This window comes from Podarcis liolepis (genome assembly GCF_965112155.1).
Source record: "Podarcis liolepis genome assembly, contig: HAP1_SCAFFOLD_79, whole genome shotgun sequence".
Lineage (NCBI taxonomy): Eukaryota > Metazoa > Chordata > Lepidosauria > Squamata > Lacertidae > Podarcis > Podarcis liolepis.
Window position 1 is genome coordinate 51,004 of NW_028148900.1, and position 7,732 is coordinate 58,735.

A 7,732-nucleotide genomic window follows, 5' to 3' on the forward strand; every position below is an offset into this window, starting at 1 on the left:
AGGGCTCTCTCTCAGGACCGCTACCCAGGAGTCTGCCTATGCAAACTGCTCCGAACATCCAGGGTTTTTGGTCACGCTTCAAAAGACCTGGTTGGTTTGCTCCAGGTCCCACAAGCCGGGGGGGGGGGCAGCAGGGAGTTCTTAGTCGTTTGAGGTTCATTGCTCCGCCATATTTGTGCTTAAATTTGCCAAAATTATTCACCATGCCTTGTAATGGAGTCCATTCTTCCTGTGAGTGTGACCCCCACCCCATTATGCCCTCCTGCTTAAGTTGTTACACAAGGGGGACTCCCTGCCCTTCCAACATGTTGCAGATAAAATAAAAGGTGGGGGGAAAGCCTTTTGAAAAGACTGGTGGCCAGCAGGGCTGACAGTGAGAAAGCCTATAGAAAGAAAAGACTCATAAATAAATGCCCCCCTCAGCTGCACACCCCGCCAGTCCTGGGCAGAGAACTCGCAGTTGTGCCAAGGGGGGAGAGAGCCTGATCTCTGCAGCCCCAGCCCTCAGCCGGAGAGGAGCCTTCAAGAAAAACACAAAGTGAGAAAACTCCCCCCCCCTCCTCACAACCCTCTTGGCCGAGCTTGAGACAATACATGGACATTCACAGAGCTGGGAGCCGGCTGTTGCCTGGTTGAGGCCCCCACAGCTGGCAGACCACTGATGCCGGGAGGGGGGGTCCACAAACGCAGAGAGAGAGATGGCCCCCCAGCCCAGCTCCCCTGGCTGAGCTGGAGACAAAAGCGTCAATGCAAAACACACAAAAAGAAAGCTCTCCCCCCCCCCCAAATGTGCAATTTCACTGCGAGCAAAACACACAGAGCAGCCCCCTTGACTGTGACACACAGAGAGCTGGGGGGCACTGCTCCCTCAGTTGAGGCACCCACAGCTGGATGGGTTCAAATAAAGCCTCAATTTATCTGAGTCACAGCACCAAATGTATACACTGGTACCTCAGGTTACATATGCTTCAGGTTACAGACGCTTCATGTTACAGACTCCGCTAACCCAGAAATAGTACCTCAGGTTAATAACTTTGCTTCAGGATGAGAACAGAAATCGTGCTCCGCCGGCGCGGCGGCAGCAGGAGGCTCCATTAGCTAAAGTGGTGCTTCAGGTTAAGAACAGTTTCAGGTTAAGAACGGACCTCCGGAACAAATTAAGTTCTTAACCCGAGGTACCACTGTACCTCCAAAGGCTATAAAAACTCCTATTAAAGGTAAAGGCACCCCTGACCATTAGGTCCAGTTGCTGGCGACTCTGGGGTTGCGGCGCTCATCTTGCTTCATTGGCCGAGGGAGCCGGCGTGCAGCTTCCAGGTCATGTGGCCAGCATGACTAAGCCGCTTCTTCTTCTTCTTCTTTTTAATGATATTTATTAAGGGTTTGAAAATTACAAAAAGAAAGAAAAGAAAAGAATCAAACACAACAAAACAATACAATACAAAACAAAATCAAAAACATTACATAAATATAACAGATCAAAAAGAAAAACCATTAAAAACACATTCAATATTTTCAATGTTGTTATCTTTCCTTGACTTGTTTCAGCGACTTCCTCGCACCTCTCTTTTTTGTAACCCACTTCAATTAGTTGTTTCAGCAAATCCTTTCCATCTTCCTCAATTCTTTGCCCTATAATTTATCTTAACAGGTTCTAACCTTGATTTCCCTTTAATCCCTTTACAGTTTATTGTACTTAATTCTTTATAGCCTTTCTGCTAAAACCATATAACTTCATTCCAACATCTTTCTAACATTCCTTAATTTTACAATATTTCTGTAGGTAGTCTTTGAATTTCTTCCAATCTTCTTCCACCGGTCTCAGATTCTTCTCCCTGGTCTCAGATTCTTCTCCCTGGTCTCAGATTCTGCCAGTCATTTCCGCCAGTTCCATATAGTCCAACAACTTCAACTGCCACTCTTCCCGGGTGGGTAGATCTTGTGTCTTCCAATACTTCGCGATAAGTATTCTTGCTGCTGTTGTGGCATACATAAAAAAAGTTCTATCCTTCTTAGGCACCAATTGGCCGACCATGCCCAGGAGAAAGGCCTCTGGTTTCTTCAAGAAGGTATATTTAAATACCTTTTTCATTTCATTATAGATCATCTCCCAGAATATCTTAATCCTTGGGCATGTCCACCAAAGGTGAAAGAATGTACCTTCAGTTTCATTACATTTCCAACATTTATTATCAGGCAAATGGTAAATTTTTGCAAGCTTGATTGGTGTCATGTACCACCTATAAATCATTTTCATTAAATTCTCTCTTAAGGCATTACATGCCCGTAAACTTCATACCTGTGGTCCATAACTGTTCCCAGTCAGCCATCATAATGTTATGTCCAACGTCTTGTGCCCATTTAATCATAGCAGATTTCACCGTTTCCTCCTGAGTATTCCATTTCAACAGCAAGTTATACATTCTTGACAAATGCTTAGTTTTTGGGTCTAACAATTCTATTTCCAATTTTGATTTTTCCACCTGGAAGCCAAGTTTTTTATCCATATTATATGCCTCCATTACTTGATAGTAATGGAGACGGTCTCGCACACTATTTTTTAATTTTCCAAAACTCTGCAATTTTATTCTGTCTCCATCTTGTTCCAAAATTTCCAAATATTTCGGCCATTTGGCCTCCATATTGAGTTTTTTCTGAGCCTTTGCTTCCATTGGTGACAACCATCTTGGGGTTTTATTTTCTAACAGATCCTTGTATCTCATCCAAACATTAAACAGTGCTTTTCTAACAATATGGTTTTTAAACGCTTTGTGTGCTTTAACCTTGTCGTACCACAAATATGCATGCCAACAAAATACATTGTTAAAACCTTCCAGATCCAGCACATCAGTGTTTTCAAGAAGCAGCCATTCTTTCAGCCAGCAAAATGCAGCTGATTCATAATAAAGTTTAAGGTCTGGCAGGGCAAATCCACCTCTTTCTTTAGCATCAGTTAATATCTTCAATTTTATTCGAGGTTTCTTGCCCTGCCAGACAAATCTAGAAATATCTCTCTGCCACCTCTTGAAACAGTCCATTTTGTCTAGAATTTGCAATGTTTGAAACAAAAACAGCATCCTTGGCAATACATTCATTTTTATCACTGTGATTCGGCCTAACAATGATAGCTTAACATTTGACCATATTTCTAGATCCTTTTTCACTTCCATCCAACATATTTCATAATTGTCTTTAAATAAATTCACATTCTTGGCGGTCATATTAACCCCTAGGTATTTCACTTTCTTAACCAATGTTAATCCTGTCTCCTTCTGAAACTTGTCTCAATCACAGTTAGATTTTTCTCTAAGACCTTAGTTTTCATCTTGTTCAACTTAAAACCTGCTACCTGACCAAATTCTTGAATCAATTCCAATACCCTTTTAGTACTAGGTTCTGGCTCATGTAAAGTCAATACCAAATCATCAGTAAAAGCTTTCAGTTTGTACTGTTTAGCCCCCACTTGTATACCTTTAACAAATTGGTCCTTTCTAATCATATTTAGCAAAACCTTCAGGACCGATATAAAAAGTAATGGAGAGATTGGGCAACCTTGTCGTGTTCCTTTCTCAATCTTAGATTCTTCTGTCACTACATTGTTCACAATTAATTTTGCCTTTTGTTCTGAATAAATTGCACCTATACCATTTTCAAAACCTTGACCTACCCCTATCCCCTGTAAGTTCTTCTTCATAAAACTCCAAGAAATATTATCAAAGGCTTTCTCCACGTCCACAAATATCAAAACTGCTTTAGTATTAATATTCACTTGTAATTTTTCTAAAATATTAATTATGTTCCTTGTATTGTCAGACAAATGTCTGCCCGGAAGAAAGCCCGCTTGATCTTTATGGATTTCTTCTACAAGCACCTTTTTAAATCTCTTAGCCAAAATGTCTGCAAAAATTTTGTAATCCACATTCAGCAGTGATATGGGGCGGTAGTTCTTAAATTGTGTCTTTTCAATCTCTGTTTTCGGTATAAGTGTAATGTAAGCTTCCTTCCACGGCTCTGGTGCCTTTTTCCCTTCCAAAATTTCATTACAGACTTCCTTCAATGGTTGTATTAACCATTCTTTCAGAGATCTGTAGTATCTTGAAGTCAAACCATCCGGTCCTGGAGATTTACCCAGTTGCATATTCTGTATGGCGCCTTCCACTTCCTGATCCGTTATTTTATAATTCAGCATTAACTTGTTTTCCTGAGAGATTTTCTGTAATCCATTTATTTTCAAAAATCGATCAATGTCGATTTCTTTCTGCTTCTCCTGTGTGTATAGCTGTTTAAAGTACCTCTGGAAGCACTTTCTGATCTCCACTGGATTCACTATATTCTTTCCTTCCAAATTCGTAATGGTATTAAGTTTTTGTCTTTTTTTTCAATTGCCAAGCCAACAGTTTTCCACACTTGTTAGCTGATTCAAATGTTTTTTGTCTCATTTGATTAATTTTCCATTCTATTTCCTGATTCATCATTTCATTTCCATCTTCACAGCATTATGATCAGAACAAGTTTTGGGGCAAATTTCCACTTTGCTAGTCCTCGGAACCAGTCCTCTAGTTACCCAAATTTGGTCAATTCTTGTCCATGTCATTTTAGCCTCCGAGAAGAAAGTTCCCTCTCTTCCTAGAGGGTTCTTCATTCTCCAGATATCAACTAAATCCATATGTCAAAAAAGGTTTTTGGTAGTCTACCATCTTTGGTAACTACCTGTCTCTGTGCCTTGTCCATATTTGTAGACACCACTCCATTCATATCTCCCATCAAAATCATATTGTAATCCAAATAGTCCATCAAAGTCTCATGTAGCTTCTTAAAAAATGCCGCTTTTCCTTCATTTGGTGCATAAATGCCTACTATCAAAAATTTCTCTCCTTGTGATTGGATTTCAATTGCAATAAATCTTCCTTGATCATCTTTAAATATAAATTTCGGTGATAGGCTCTGCTTTGCATATAGGACAACTCCTCTTTTTTAAACTTTATCTGATGAAACAAATTCAAGGCCCAGTCTTTTATTACTCAATATCTTCCTGTGTAGCCTTATCACATGTGTTTCTTGTAGACAAATCAAGTCCAGTTGTTCCTTTTTCAATAAATGAAAGACTCTGCGCCTTTTTTCAGGGGAGTTCAGTCCATTAACATTCCAACTTAATATTTGCAATGCCATGATGTAATTACTCTGATTTTCCTCCAACTGCACCCACTGCTTGCTTTTCTTCTGTTGGTGGTGTTGGTATCACATTCTCTGAGTTGTCCAGTCCAAAACATAGTTTTGCTATGTCCAGTATTCCTCTTTTTGGTGATCTTTTGTCCAATGCTTTTTGTTCAAGTCCTCTGTCTGGTGATCTTCTGTCCGATGCTCTTGACTCTTTTCCAAGTTCCTTCTGTAGGTCTTCTTCGTAGTTATTCAAAAATTTAACTTTATCTTCTACTGATCTTATTTTTATTTTCCCTCCTTTGAAACTGAAGGATAGACCTTGGGGAAATTCCCACCTAAAGTTGATTTTGTTCTTTCTCAGCAGGGCAACCAAGTCACTGTAATTTGACCTAATATCCAAAAGATATTTCGGGATGTCTTTAAAAATTTCCACTCTTGACTGTAATACTTCCAGAGGCTTCAGGTAATGCCAGCCCAAAATTTTATCTCTCTCTTCTTTAGCTCAGGGGGTAATCAAACAGTCTCTTATTCTATTCTTCTCTTTCTTCCCTCCTCTTCCTAGTCTAAAGGCTCTCACAATTTCAAAGCACTCCTGCTCCAAATCCAGGTCCCAGAAATCCACAAGCTCCTGCGTGAGAAAATCTATTAAACTATCCTTCTCCAATTCAGGTAGAGCTCTGATCCTCAAATTCATCTGTTTTTCCTTAAGCTCAATCATAGAAAGCGTCAACCTATGATCCTCAAGTTACCTCTGTAGGACTGGTACACTCTCTTTTTCCAATTGTGTAATTTTACCTTCCACAACAGCTGCCTTTTCCTTGGCTTCTTCTGCAGTCTGCCGTATCAAAGTAGCTTCTGGCTACTAAGCTGCTTCTGGCGAACCAGAGCAGAGCACGGAAACACCCTTCACTTTCCCGCCGGAGCGGTACCTATTTATCTACTTGTACTTTGACATGCTTTCAAACTGCTAGGTTGGCAGGAGCAGGGACCGAGCAACGGGAGTGATGGGAGCGGAGCAGGGACCGAGCAACGGGAGGGATGGGAGCTCACCCCATTGCGGGGCTTCGAACCGCCAACCTTCTGATCGGCAACTCCTAGGCTCAGTGGTTTAACCCACAGTGCCACCCCCGTCCCTTAGGACTCCTAAGGGACTCCTAGATATGGCCAATAATACTCAGGTGCCAGGAGGAGATAAGGCAGTGGAAGACAGAAGTGCCTGGCGTGCTCTGTTCCAGGGGGTCACGAAGAGTCAGACACGACTAAACGACTAAACAACAACCATACATCTGAATGGGTTTTCTCTGCATGCATTTCCCCACTCCTGGACCCCAGACCCCTCCCCAAGGGGCCAGCAGCGCATCCATGCAAAGGAAGAGCAGAGCTGCCGCCCTCCTGCGACCCTCCGTGCCCTGACTTGCCCCCCTCTCGCCATGCAGCACTGGGACCCCCGCTCTCCCCATGGGCCCTATCCTGGGAGAGAGGAGACTCACCGGATCCCAGCAGGGGCCCCCAGGCAGCCTCTGCAGAGCCGAACCAAGGGGACCCCCACACGCCCGACTTCTTGCAGGAAAGGGAGGGGTTGGGCTTTCGCTCTGGAGGACCCTGCCCTCCCCCCCCCGTCTTACTTTCCTGTCTAGGAATCTAGCTTGTTTCTGTTTAACCCTTGGCAAGCCGAGCACACCCAACTCACGCTTTTCCCTCTCTCGAGAGCCGGAGCATCGCGCACCAATGGCATCCCGAGAAGGCGGAGGAGGAGAGGCTTATGGATTACTTCCGGCAAGGGATACATTCAGTATTGGACAGCAGCTGAAAGGCCCCCTAACAGCTGGCCCCTGAACAAGGGTCCTAAGAAATCTTCACTGGCTCCCGGTCGGTTTCCGAGCACCATTCAAAGTGCTGGCACTGACCTTGAAAGCCCTAAATGGTCTCAGCCCAGTAGAAGGGAAGGAGCGTCTCCACATCCATCGTTCAGCCCGGACACCGAGGTCCAGCTCTGAGGGTCTTCTGGCAGGTCCCTCAGTGCGAGAAGTGAGGATACAGAGGGCCTTCTGGCTTGTCGTGACTGCCCTGTGGAACGCTCTCCCACCAGATGTCAAGGAGATAAACCATTATACGGCCTCCATTGACACCTGAAAGCAGCTCCGTATCGGGAAGCTTTTAATGATTTATGTTGGGTTATGTTTTCTTCTCTTCTTTTGGCTGGAGCAATCCGGTCTGATGGGTGGGGTACAAAAAAACATGTTGATGTTCTTGTTGTTAGACAGCCTCTTTTGATAGGGCTGCTTTGTTCTGTCCTTTTGGACTCCTATGTGGGCTTATGGTTTTGGTGCTTGTGGATCTTATGGGATTTAATGTCTTGCCATTATAAATGCACGGGGATGAGTGCATCTACACAGACACATTTCCGCAAAAAGACCCAAACTCCGGCATGTAGCCGCAGGTGATACAATAGGAGCCTTTCTGCAAATGGCCTTTGCAACACAACTCACTGGGTGGTAACAAAGTATACACATTTGCCTCTTTACAATGTACCCCCTTTCCTCAATGAATCCACCCATTTCTTGATGAAATA